Here is a 13,308-nt window from a genome sequence, read left to right as displayed (position 1 = left end):
ATCAAATGTTGATAGATTGGTTCCACTCAACTGACAGATGTGGACCAAAGGCAATCACCCACCAACTAGGTTATTCTTTTAACCTCCATGAGGAGGAAGAGTAAGGTAGAACAATAGAATAGGAGCATTACGTCAATAGAAAGGAAGAAAACACTGGTTGAGGATGAAACATTCTACCTCTGCCCCAACACTGGACATAAGCAACAAGAAGTACTCATGATAAAAGTGGAAGATTAATCTGGCAACAGTGTTATTTCCTGGGAATGGGAAGGAAGGCTGCGACATCAGTCAGGAGACTGTTTGAAATACTCAAGACACAAGACTGTCATGATGTGGCTACAGGTACAGAAACTGAACCATAGGAAATATGCTGTAACTTCTGTGTGATACAAATGGAAAGAGCAAGGCAGGTGACAATCCCAGAAGACTTGATGTTAGGGTTCAACTCTGCAACATAATGGCTAAGCAATTTAGCTTCAGTTTCCTCACCTGTGAATACGATTTAGCAGGATTGTGAAGACTAATTTAAACCATACCCTATAAAAGCACTATATAACAATCACCACAATTTAGTCTCTTTTAATGCAATCTTCATACTTATTTCTTTTTCTCATCTTATTGCATTGGCCAGGACTTCTAGTGCAATAATAGCAGTTTAGCAGGTGTCTTTGACTCGCAATGGACTTTAGTGAGAATGCTCTGAGACCTTCACTGTTAGGTATGTTATTTGTTGAGAGTTTTGACAAATACTCTATTAGATTAAAGGGTTTACCTTCTGCTGCTGGTTGGCTAAAATTTTTTTTCAATTCATAAATGGATGTTCTAAATACCTTTCCTGCATTTACTGACATGATCATATGTGGTTGTTCTCTGCTGTTACTGTGGTGAATTGTACTCCTAGACTTCAAATATTGAACCATCTTTGTTCCTGTGATAAACTCTACTCGGCATGATTATTTAACATGAGAGAGATGGTTAAGAGACCTGGTTTCCAGTCATCTTTTAGTCTTTAAAAACCATGACCTTGGCCAGACCCGGTGGTTCACACCTGTAATACTAGCACTTCGGGAGGCTAAAGCAGGCAGATCACCTGAGGTCAGGAGTTCCAGACCAGCTTAACCAACATGAAGAAACCCTGTTTCTACTAAAAATATATAATTAGCTGGGTGTGGTGGCACATGCCTGTAATCCCAGCTACTCAGGAGGCTGAGGCAGGAGAATCGCTTGAACCCGGGAGGCGGAGGTTGAGGTAAGTCAAGATCGCGCCATTGCACGCCAGCCTAGGCAACAAGAGCGAAACTCCATCTCAAAAAACAAAACAAAACAAAATAGAAAACAAAAATCATGACTTTAAAATTAACTATATACTGATGTCTTCCAAATTTATATCTTCAACTCTAGTCAGTCCCCTACATTTCAGGCCCGTATATATCCAGCTGCTGATTTGAGATCACTTGGATGTCTAATAGGAATCTTAAACTTATCATGACAGAAAATGAACTAAGCCTGCTTCTCTTCCCCATTTCTGTTAATGGCAACTCTATCCTTCCAGTTGCCCAGGGCAAAAACGTGAGAGTCACTATTATAATTATTTTGAGACGGAGTCTTGCTCTGTCGCCCAGGCTGGAGTGCAGTGGTGCGATCCCTGCTCACTGCAACCTCTGCTTCCCGGATCAAGCGATTCTCCTGCCTCAGCTTCCCGAGTAGCTGGGATTACAGGCGCCTGCCACCACACCCAGCTAATTTTTGTATTTTTAGTAGAGACAGAGTTTCACCATGTTGGTCAGGCTGGTCTCAAACTCCTGACCTCAAATGATCCACCCGCCTTGGCGTCCCAAAGTGCTGGGATTACAGGCATGAGCCACCGTGCCCAGCCAAGAGTCATTATTGATTCTTCTCACACACACCCCACATCTGGTATGTCAGCAAATGTGGTTGTCTCTACCTTTAAAATAGATCCAGAATGTGACCACTTCCCCCGATTTCGACTGCTACCCTCTTGGTCCAAATCATCATCTCTTGCCTGGATGACTGCCATAGCCTCCTAACAAGTTTCCTAGCTTCTGCATCTGCCTTCTCCATAACAACTCTTCACACAAAGCCCAGAGTAGCCCTGATAAAACTCAGGCAAGAGCACACCACTTTCCTGCTTAAAATCCGGTAGCGCCTTGTCATCTCATTAAAAGCCAAAGAATTGATTTGGTCTACGAGGCCCCACACCCTCCTGTCCCTCATTGCCTCTTTGACTTAACTCCTACAGTTCTCCTCAGTCACTCTGCTACAGCCTCAAGGTCTTTGTGCCTCTGCTGAGCAAGGTCTTTCTCCATATTGCCATGGCTCACTATCTCACCTCCTTCCCGTTGTCACTCAAATGTTACCTTCTCTGAAGGCATGTTCTGACTTTCCTCTTTTAAACTGTGACCACTCCACTCCACCTCGTTCCCTACTTAATTTTTCTCCACAGCCCTTGTCATCTGACACACCATATATTTTGCTTATTGGTTTGTCAGCCAACCTTCATTAGAATGCAAGCTCCATGAGGGCAGGGATTTGTATTTTCTCCATTGAGGTAGCCCCAGTGCCTGAAATAGTACCTGGCAAATAGTAGGTATTCAGCTAATATCTGCTGGTTGAAAATATATATATTCTGTCATTACTATTAAATTACTTGTGATATAGTCATTATTTAAAATAGCTAATATGCATTTTTTTTTTTTTTGAGACAGAGTCTCGCTCTGTCGCCCAGGTTAGAGTGCAGTGGCACAATCTTGGCTCACGGCAACCTCCGCCTCCTGGGTTCAAGCGATTCTCCTGCCTCAGCCTCCCAAGTATCTGGGACTACAGGCGCCCACCACCATGCCTGGCTAATTTTTGTATTTTTAGTAGAGATGGGGTTTCACCATGTTGCCCAGGCTGGTCTCGAACTCCTGACCTCATGATCCGCCCACCTCAACCTCCCAAAGTGCTGGGATTACAGGCATGAGCACCGTGCCCGGCTACTAATGTGCAATTTTAAAGACAAATCCTTAGGTCTAAAGATTCCCAGGATGACTAGCCACAACTTACTTTTGAGCTGGTAATGAATAAAGTGACTGAAGTCATCTCTTTACTTGGGGTTCTAAAAATCACATACCAAAAGACTGATTAAAAACCTAGAACTGGTTCATTATACTATTCTTTCTACTTTCACAGACACTTAAAAATTTCCTTAATAAAAAGCTTTTTAGAAGCTTTCAGCTGAAGGTAGGATGAAAATTTAAAGCCTAAGCTCAGAGTTGTGCAAGTCTTTAAATAGGGTGTGCTCTATAGGGAGCTTTCTCCCCAGCTGGTTTTGCTTGAACTTTAAAGTCTAGCTTGCTAAGTAATTATTACTTAAAGTATAATTGCTAGCATTACAAGACTGTTAAAATGGAAAGCTAATTTTTAAAATTTATGCTTTTCTTTTTTTTTTTTTTTTTTTGAGACGCAGTCCCACTCTGTGGCCCAGACTGGAGTGCAATGGTGCAATCTCTGCTCACTGCAACATTTGCCTCCAGGGGTCAAGTGATTCTCCTGCCTCGGCCTCCCAAGTAGCTGGGACTACAGGCATGCGCCACCACACCTGGTTAATTTTTTTGTATTTTTAGTAGAAACAGGGTTTCACCATGTTGCCCTGGGTGGTCTCAAACTCCTGAGCTCAGGCGATCCACCTGCCTCAGCCTCCCAAAGTGCTGGGATTACAGGCATGAGCCACCGTGCCTGGACAATTTATGCTTTTTTTTTTTTTTTTTTTTTTTTTTTTTTTTGAGACGGAGTCTCACTCTGTCGCCAGGGCTGGAGTGCAGTGGCCGGATCTCAGCTCATTGCAAGCTCCGCCTCCCGGGTTTACGCCATTCTCCTGCCTCAGCCTCCGGAGTAGCTGGGACTACAGGCGCCCGCCACCTCGCCCGGCTAGTTTTTTGTATTTTTTAGTAGAGACGGGTTTCACCGGGTTAGCCAGGATGGTCTTGATCTCCTGACCTCGTGATCCGCCCGTCTCGGCCTCCCAAAGTGCTGGGATTACAGGCTTGAGCCACCGCGCCCGGCCAATTTATGCTTTTTTAAAACTAGAAGTTTGCAAGTCAAAAAGGAAAATAATCAGGAAATATGCAACCTAAAGTTAAGTATAGGCAGGTATGTGATAAATTACTTTGGACTTGAAAAAGCAGCAGAACTGAGCAGGGCTGGACTGCTTCAGGATTGAGGAAGGAAACCCCAGGCAAGCCCTTTGTTCCTGTTAGAGGAAGGTCACCCTGTTTGTTGACGTGTCCACTTTCTGAGTTAAGTCACTCAGCTTTTAGAGGCATTGGTTTTAAAGGCCAAACTGATAAGAAATTTCATAAGGAGTCATCTTATTCTTGTTTCATTTCAACATGAATTGCTTCTCAGCAGCATTTTATTATAGGTAAAAGAGTGAATAGGACATATTATAATGAAAAGAAAAGAAAAATCTGGGGACCCCCAAACGCACTGTGCCAAAGGGAAAGTTAAACTTGGGAACTGAAGCACACAAAAACTTCCTTCCTTTTATTCCTAAACAGATGGCTGTGATTTCACATGCTGACTTTATCTTATGTGTAAGGGGAATGGCTGGGCACAGTGGCTCACACCTGTAATCCCAGCACTTTGGTAGACCAAGGCAAGCAGATCACTTGAGGCCAGAAGTTTGAGACAAGCCTGGCCAACATAGCAAAACCTCGTCTCTACTAAAAATACAAAAAATTAGCCAGGTGTGATGGCACATGCCTGTAATCCCAGCTACTTGAGAGGCTGAGGCCCAAGAATTGCTTGAACTCAGGAGGTGGAGGTTGCAGTGAGCTGAGATCGTGCCACTGCACTCTAGCCTGGGTGACAGAGCGAGATCCTGTCTCAAAAAAAAAAAAAAAAAAGATTTATCGAGTGCAAGAAAAATGCATAATTGACTTTCCCCTACTTCTGTCTTTTCAAATGTAAAATGTGAATTCAGTGAGTGCTAATCAAAGCCTCACAAGAATGTAACAATTTGCCTCACCACCTAACCTCCCCCTTTCTCTTTCCTCCTACCCATCCTGTCCACTCTTTGCCCTTTAAATACTGCAAAACCATCTTTGAAAAAAGCACAGACCATAGATCCTATTGTAACTTGTATTTCTTTTTCGCATGCGCAACCTCAACTGTGGCAAAATAAACCTCTAAATCAGTTGAGATCTATCTCAGACACTTTTTGGTTTATACTATATATTCATTTTTGTAGGGAAGACTGAAAGGGATTGTCTTACCGATCTGCCTTTCCTACTTTCTCAGTTAAGATGGTAGTCAACTCAGTCGGCTGATTTTCAGTGAGAAGATAATTTCGGAGAAGCGTAAAGGGTTTAACTGAAGCATATATCATCTATAAAGCTGAGCGCTTGATGAAGTATTGCTGATAACTGCTAATGTTCTGTAAACTCTCCAATGATGCGGAGGCTCCAAGAGTGTGAGAATTTCAAAACTTCCAGTGAAAAGGACTTGTATTTACTCACCTTTCATGAAATAAGAAAACAGTTGATACAGGAGCTAGAAAGAAATTATTTGGGCAGATAATGAGGGCAACAGAGTCCTTGACGAATTTTCCCTTTTAACAAAAAGAGTCCCCCAATCATTTCTTTTCTAACAAAGAGCAGCCTGAAAAATCAAACTGCAGTCATAGATAAGCAAGCTGGAAGCGTGCACGGGTGAATGCTGACAGCTGTGCCAATAGAAAAGGACTACCTGGGCCAGGCACGGTGGCTCACGCCTGTAACCCCAGCACTTTGGGAGGCCAAGGCAGGTGGATCATGAGGTCAGGAGATTGAGACTATCCTGGCCAACACGGTGAAACCCCATCTCTACTAAAAATACAAAAAATCAGCCAGGCGTGGTGGCGGGCACCTGTAGTCCCAGATACTTGGGAGGTTGAGGCAGGAGAATGGTGTGAACCCGGGAGGCAGAGCTTGCAGTGAGCCAAGATCGCACCACTGCACTCCAGCCTGGGCGACAGAGCGAGACTCCATCTCAAAAAAAAAAAAATTAAATTAATAAAAGGGCTACCTGAGGGCCAGGCATGTTCAGCATGGAGGCTCCAGCTTCCATTTGTCACCACGTGTAAAGAACCAGGCAAGATGGCACAGGCCAGGTAGAGAACCCATCTGTATAATGAAAGATTAATGTGGGGCAACCACCGTCTTTGCATGCTATGCAAATGGTACACCTATAGTTCTTACCAGCTTTTCGTGCGCTCTGTAAATAGCAAACCTAGTCCAACCAATCTTGTATACCCTATGTAAATCAGACACCTCTTCCTCAAGCTCATCTATAAAACCTTCTGCATTTCACTTCAGAAGTAGCAAACCATTTCCCATTTTCTCCAGGACCCCTCCCTCTGCAGCAGAGAGAGCTTTTCTCTTTCTTCCAACTATTAAGATTCTGCTCTGAACCTCACTCTTGGTGTGTCTGCATCCTGGTTTTCCGTGGCCATGAGACAACGAATCTTGGGTATTTATTTACCCCGATGATGCCGTTTCATAGTCGTCAAGATAAAATCAAAATCCTGTCCTGACCTTTTAGACAAGTTTGCAACCTTCCATCAGCTCAATAATCCAGACTCTAGGGAGACAATTCAGTGCCAGTCTACCCACAGCAATTTTCCCTTATTTGAAATATTGCCTTTGAGTCTCTTTCTTCAATCAGCATTTAAGATCCTACTATGGGCCGGGCGCAGTGGCTCAAGCCTGTAATCCTAGCACTTTGGGAGGCCGAGATGGGCGGATCACGAGGTCAGGAGATGGAGACCAGCCTGGCTAACACGGTGAAACCCCGTCTCTACCAAAAAAATACAAAAAACTAGCCGGGCGAGGTGGCGGGCGCCTGTAGTCCCAGCTACTCGGGAGGCTGAGGCAGGAGAATGGCATAGACCCGGGAGGCGAAGCTTGCAGTGAGCTGAGATCCGGCCACTGCACTCCAGCCTGGGCGACAGAGCAAGACTCCGTCTCAAAAAAAAAAAAAAAAAAAAAAAAAAAAAGATCCTACTATGTAGAAGGTTCGGGGGGAGGCTGGGGGTGGTAGGAGTGTGTGTATCTCTTCTTTAAGAGGCTTACAATTTAGTGAAGAAAAGAAACAGATGTACATATAACTGCATGCCAATGTAGACCCAAACACCACAGCAAGGCAGAGCAAAGGAAGGGCTATATCAGAATGTGGGGACGAGAGGGGGCTTCATGGCAAGGGCATCTCAACTTCTCAACTGAAGTCTTTTTTTTTTTTGAGACGGAGTCTTGCTCTGTTGCCCAGGCTGGAGTGCAGTGGTGCAATCTCAGCTCACCGCAAGCTCTGCCTCCTGGGTTCAAGCCTTTCTCCTGCCTCAGCCTCCCGAGCAGCTGGGACTACAAGCGCCCGCCACCGCGCCCGGCTAATTTTTTTGTATTTTTTTTTAGTAGAGACAGGGTTTCACCATGTTAGCCAGGATGCTCTCGATCTCCTGACCTCGTGATCCACCCACCTCAGCCTCCCAAAGTGCTGGGATTACAGACGTGAGCCACTGCGCCCAGCCTCAACTGAAGTCTTGAAGGATGAGAAGAAGGGAAGAGCATACAGGCTGAGGGAAAAGACTGGGGATGGCAATGAAAGTGAGAACATGGTAAATTCAAGAATAAAGACTGGATCATTTTTGTGGCAGGGCCTTTTTGTTTAGAGAGAGTGTAGAGGGCAATGAAGCTCAAAAGGTCACTTGATTTCAGATCAACTCTAGGCAAGAAGCAGTCACTTAAGATTCTGAAGGCTGTGTTTAGAAAGATTTCTCTGATGATTATGTGAAGGATGAGTGTAGAAGGCATGAAGGTGATTACTGTAATCGTCTGAAAAAAGATAATTAAGTCCGGAATTTGGTCAGTGAGTAATAGGCCTAGAAAGGAGAAGATGGCTATGCAGCACTACAAAGTGGGACTTCTTGCAATTTAGCGAAACGAGTGGGAAAAAGTTGTTGAAAATGACCGCTAGCAGGATGATGATGCAATTAATTTGGATGGGGACACAAGAACATATTTGTGGGGAATGTTATTTGCTTTGGGACTTAAGTTTGAGGTGCTGGAGGTGGAAGGGTGGGATCCACGTGGTAATGCTCACCAGCTGAAAATTTAAAACTGGATTATGAGAGAGATGTTGAAGAGTGGACTTAAGATGTATACACGTGTAAGTGGTACTGAGTTCAAGGCAAGAGTTGTTCAGCGAGTGTACAAGGCCCTGCCTGAGAAACATTATTCTCACATACATTTAAAACATGTATACTTTGACAAACTCACAATTAGAACTCTGTTGGCCAGGCTGGTCTCAAACTCCTGGCCTCAAGCAATCCCCCCGCCTTGGCCTCCCAACGTGCTAGGATTACAGGTGTGAACCACTGTGCCTGACCTAGTTTTGTTTTCAAAATGGAAATCCCTATGAGCCTTGTAAGGAATTTGACTTCCAGATAATAATTTTTAACTCATCAGAATTCCCACAGTCATTGTGTCATCATCTAATGATGTGTTTGTTTGTTTTGTTTTGTTTTTTGAGATGGAATCTGGCTCTGTTGCCCAGGCGGGAGTGCAGTGGTGTGATCTCAGCTCACTGCAACCTCTGCCTCCTGGGTTCAAGCAATTCTCCTGCCCCAGTCACCCGAGTAGCTGGGATTAACAGGCATGCACCACCATGCCTGGCTAATTTTTGCATTTTTAGTAGAGACAGGGTTTCACCATGTTGGCCAGGGTGGTCTCCCACCTCAGGTGATCCGTCCGCCTTGGCCTCCCAAAGTGTTGAGAATATTATAAGCATGAACCACTGCGCCTGGCCGGTGCTTTTATCTCTAGTACTTGTATTGTGCAGTGGAACCACTGGCAGGTTTCATTCCAAAGCCCAGGGATTGACTCTTGGGCCAAGCACTTGTTAGTCACCTGACTATAAACCTGAGCTTCAGTTTCACCACCTGTAAAATGGCCTACTGTAATTGCTTTATAGGATTTTGCAGATCAAATATGTGAAAGTGCTATACAAATGTAAGAAATTATTCACACAAAAGTGGGTTACTAGCCTAGTACATTGCTTGGCAGAGTAGAAATGAAAAATCTGTTAACTGATGTAGAATTTCCACTGTTAGGAAAGAAGCAGCTTCAGAGCAGTGTCTCTGTACTTCCCATAGTACAGCAGTGTGTGAAGTACAGAGACAATGGAATAAAATCAAAATGGAACAAAGGCTGGGCTTGGTGACTCATGTCTGTAATTCCAGAACTTGGGAGGTCAAGGAAGGAGGATCACTTGAGGCCAGGAGTTCAAGACCAGCCTGGGCAATATAGCAAGACTCTGCGTCTACAAAAACAAAAAAACAAACAAAAAAAAATTAGCTGAATGTAGTGGCATGCACTTGTAGTCCCAGCTTCTTGGGAGGCCGAGGCAGGAAGATGGTTTGGGCCCAGGAGTTTGAGGGTGCAGTGAGCCATGATCGTGCCATTGTACCCCAGCCTGGGAGAAATCCTGACTCTAAAAAGAAAAAAAGGAGTAAATACCATACTGTCGTCTCAGGGTTCTGCTTTACCTGAGGGCTCCTAGGCACTGGAATGGGAGGAAAATCTTATAGGACAGAAGTTACTCCTTTCAATGTAATTCTTCTTTTCTCAAGTCAATGTCTCAAGTTTGTTACGGACACCCATGGGCACTGCTTGCTTCTGCTGGTTGTACAAACTACCAGTTCAGAGACAAGCACAAATAATTAGACCAGGGCCAAACTCCACAGCATAAGAGAACGATTCTTTGTCCACAGTAGGATCAAGAGCCAGGGAAAGGCGAGTGCTTCCAAGGTCTGATCCAAAAAACCTACTATCCTAGGGTGAACTGCAAGGTCCTAAAATTCCTCGGCTTCAAAAAGGATCCTCTGTCAGTCATTCTTATACCTGTCCCACGAGGAACCCACATTTTCCAAAATTCTTTTAAGCTAAGGGATGACCCTGTAGTTTCATAGAGCTCCTTCTTCATTCCTTGTTTAGACACGCAGGGACAGAATGCTTCTCCCAAACGGTAGTGGGACACCCTGCTGACCATATGCCAAAGATAACCCCTATTTAGTTGGGGCCTCCAAAGGGCAGGCTCTGACTGCCTCCAGAGAAGGGGCCAGGTCCTCTCTTCTCAACCCCGGAGTTCTTGCCCCTCTTTTCAAAGCTGTTTTAGTTATTTCACATATGAAAGCACTGTCTAAGGTCACAAAAGAGATTAAAGTCTACAGACTCAGAATCCATCCTAAATCATATCGTCCAGGATAGTGAACCCAGAATTTGGAATTAGACTTGGTTTCAACTCCCAATTTCCACTGATAAATGGTAGTGTTTGTGTCATAACCCTTCAGAGCTTGCTTTTTCTTTTTTTTTTTGAGATGGAGTCTCGCTCTGTTGCCAGGCTGGAGTTCAGTGGTGCGATCTGGGATCACTGCAACCTCTGCCTCCCGGATTCAAGCAATTCTCCAGCCCCAGCCTTCCGAGTAGCTTGGACTACAGGTGTGCACCACCACACCCAGCTAATTTTTGTATTTTTAGTAGAGACTGGGTTTCACCATGTTGGCCAGGATGGTCTCAATCTCTTGAGCTCGTGATCCACCTGTCTCGGCCTCCCAAAATGCTGGGATTACAGGCGTGACCCACTGCACCTGGCCTTTTTTTTTTTTCCTTTCAAACAGAGTTTTGCTCTTGTTTTTCTAGGCTGGAGTGCAAGGGTGTGATCTTGGCTCACTGCAACCTCCACCTCCTGGGTTCAAGCAATTCTCGTGCTTCAGCCTCCTGAGTAGCTGGGATTACAGGCGCACACCACCACACCCAGCTAATTTTTTGTATTTTTAGCAGAGACAGGGTTTCATCATGTTGGCCAGGCTGGTCCTGAACTCCTGACCCCAGGTGATCCACCCACCTCGGCTTCCCAAAGTGCTGGGATTACAGGCGTGAGCCACCGCAACCAGCCTAGAGCTTGTTTTCTAACAACGCTCTACAAGGACAGCAGAGGATTAAATGAGATAATGTGCAGAAAAGTATTTTAGAAATTATTACAAATTTATTATCTCTGAGTACTTTTAATACTGTCACCAGCTACAGACTACTGTGTAGAAGACATAGAAGTCTGTACTTCTGGCAGGACAGGGCTAGTTGTGGAAAAGACTTTAGGTATGAGCTGAAACAATTTCCAAGTGAGGATCCCAATGTCTAGTGTTATATCTCCTGGAGCCACGGGCTGACATAACTCTAATGTAGATGCCAGCTCAGGAGAGCGCTAGTTAACAACTTAAAACAAGCAGCTCTCTGGGGCTCCTCCCTGTCTCCAGACCTTCCCACATGCTGCCTCTCACAACTCTTCACTGGCTCTCCACTGAGCTACTTCCTCATCACCTGCAAACCTCACTTTGAATGCCATTGCTTCAAGGGAACCTGCCTTCGCCTCCAGACGAGGCCCTGCTTAGAAATTCCTACTTGGAATTCTCCTGTGTGCCACTTAATCCAGTTGTGATTATCTCAGTCTAAGTCCCCTAATGTGAATATAGGCTCCACTAGGACAGGGCGCATGCCTGTTGGCATCCTTTCATATCCCTAGTTCCTCAGATAGACAATACAATGTGTTGAACGAGTGAATGAGGCCAGAACTTTGTGTTCCTTCAATCTTGTTAAGAATTCTGGGGGCAATGAAAATAAAATATAGAAAGAAAATTAATTTAGTGCTGGCAGAAAGGGTTCTGGACAGAGGCATGTTTCCTTGGGCAGTTTACTCCAATAAAAAGAATTTATGGGCTTAATTAAATCAAGATCTTCAGGGGCACAGGAATGGTCACGGCTCAAGCTTGCTCTGAATTACTCATTTTATTTAAGTGGAGGTGCCCTTCTGGGAAGAGCAGTTACTGTCAACCAGGAAATCAGTACAACTGCCTTTGTAAGCAGACAACAGTCCTTGTTTTTTCTTTGTCAGGGTCTAGGAGACCATTTCTGAGGTCTTCCTAAGGAATGGAACCTACTTTAGGTGAAACCAAAAAGGTGAAACTTCCTTATAACAATCACAGTTTTTTCTCAATTGTTTGTATTTGTTTTCCTCACTCCTATATCTCAGGATAACTTTAAATCAATGTTCAGTCTCCTCTAAGGGAAGTTTCATTTTTACCTATCCCAACTGTGGAAAAAAAAGGTTTTGTCCCCCATAAATATGACTTAACAGTTACCAAATCTGTGTAAATTTAGGTCTAGGAATATGTGTGGGAAGTACACCCTCCTTGAGCCCTCTGGAATCACATTTACCCTATGACACAGCAGGAACATCGCCATCTTGGACAAGCCCCTCATTCTAAAATTCACCTTAATCAAAAACCACCTAAACCCAAAGGGCATCAGCCTAATGGCTAAGGTCAGCACAACCATAAACCACAAATAACATCTCCAACCAGAAACACTCCAAACTCCTCCCTAACCAAAGACTTGCTAACCCCAAGATAAGCCCGCTCTGGCTAGAAAGACATCAGCCCCAAGATAACTTCCCCTCCGCCCAGACATTCCGACCCCGCCATAAAACTTCTCCCTCACATAGAAACATTCCAAGCTTGTGATAAGCCCCCTCACCCTAAAACCAATGTATACTCTTACTCTGTAAGAGAAAGCACTCCTGATGGAAATCAGCCAGAAGCCCCTCTCAGATTTATTTTCTCTAAAATAAATCTGTCTTTAACTGTTGAGCTGCATTTCTTTTCTCTGTAACTCTTACACCCTAGTCCTACTTAGGCAAGTTGATGGATTTAGGATGCTTTAAAAACAAACAGGCCCTAATTCCTATAAAATGCATTCTCGCATTGAAGGAGACTCCTCAAGTAAGACAACACTGATTATTGATAAATGTTGATATATTAAAAAAACAAAACAAAACAAAACAATAATTGATAGAGACATGGCATCTATGGCCATGAAGTATTGCCTGGACCAGATCTTCTGAGTTAAGAAACAGCAGGCCTAGAAGTCTTTAATCATCAGACAATGTCACAGTTAGAACCCCTCAAGGCTTGCTATCATGACTTCAGTTTGACCTTCTCAAATTTCAATGGTCTAGCTCAAATTAGGATGACTTTGAGGATCTTTGGCTTCAGGGATGCTTTATTAACCTTTTATAATACTCTAGTTAATTTGGGCTTTGGCGATTTCTGCAGAATATACATTTCATTTCTTCCCTGTAAATGAAGAGGCAACCCATGAGGTTGTTAAACAAATTCTATTCAGTAGCTGGAAAAGTGAATTTCCTGTGGAATGACAGGAA

The sequence above is a fragment of the Macaca nemestrina genome, chromosome 13 (genome assembly GCF_043159975.1).
Source record: "Macaca nemestrina isolate mMacNem1 chromosome 13, mMacNem.hap1, whole genome shotgun sequence".
NCBI classification, from domain to species: Eukaryota; Metazoa; Chordata; class Mammalia; order Primates; family Cercopithecidae; genus Macaca; species Macaca nemestrina.
This window is presented reverse-complemented; position numbering follows the sequence as displayed.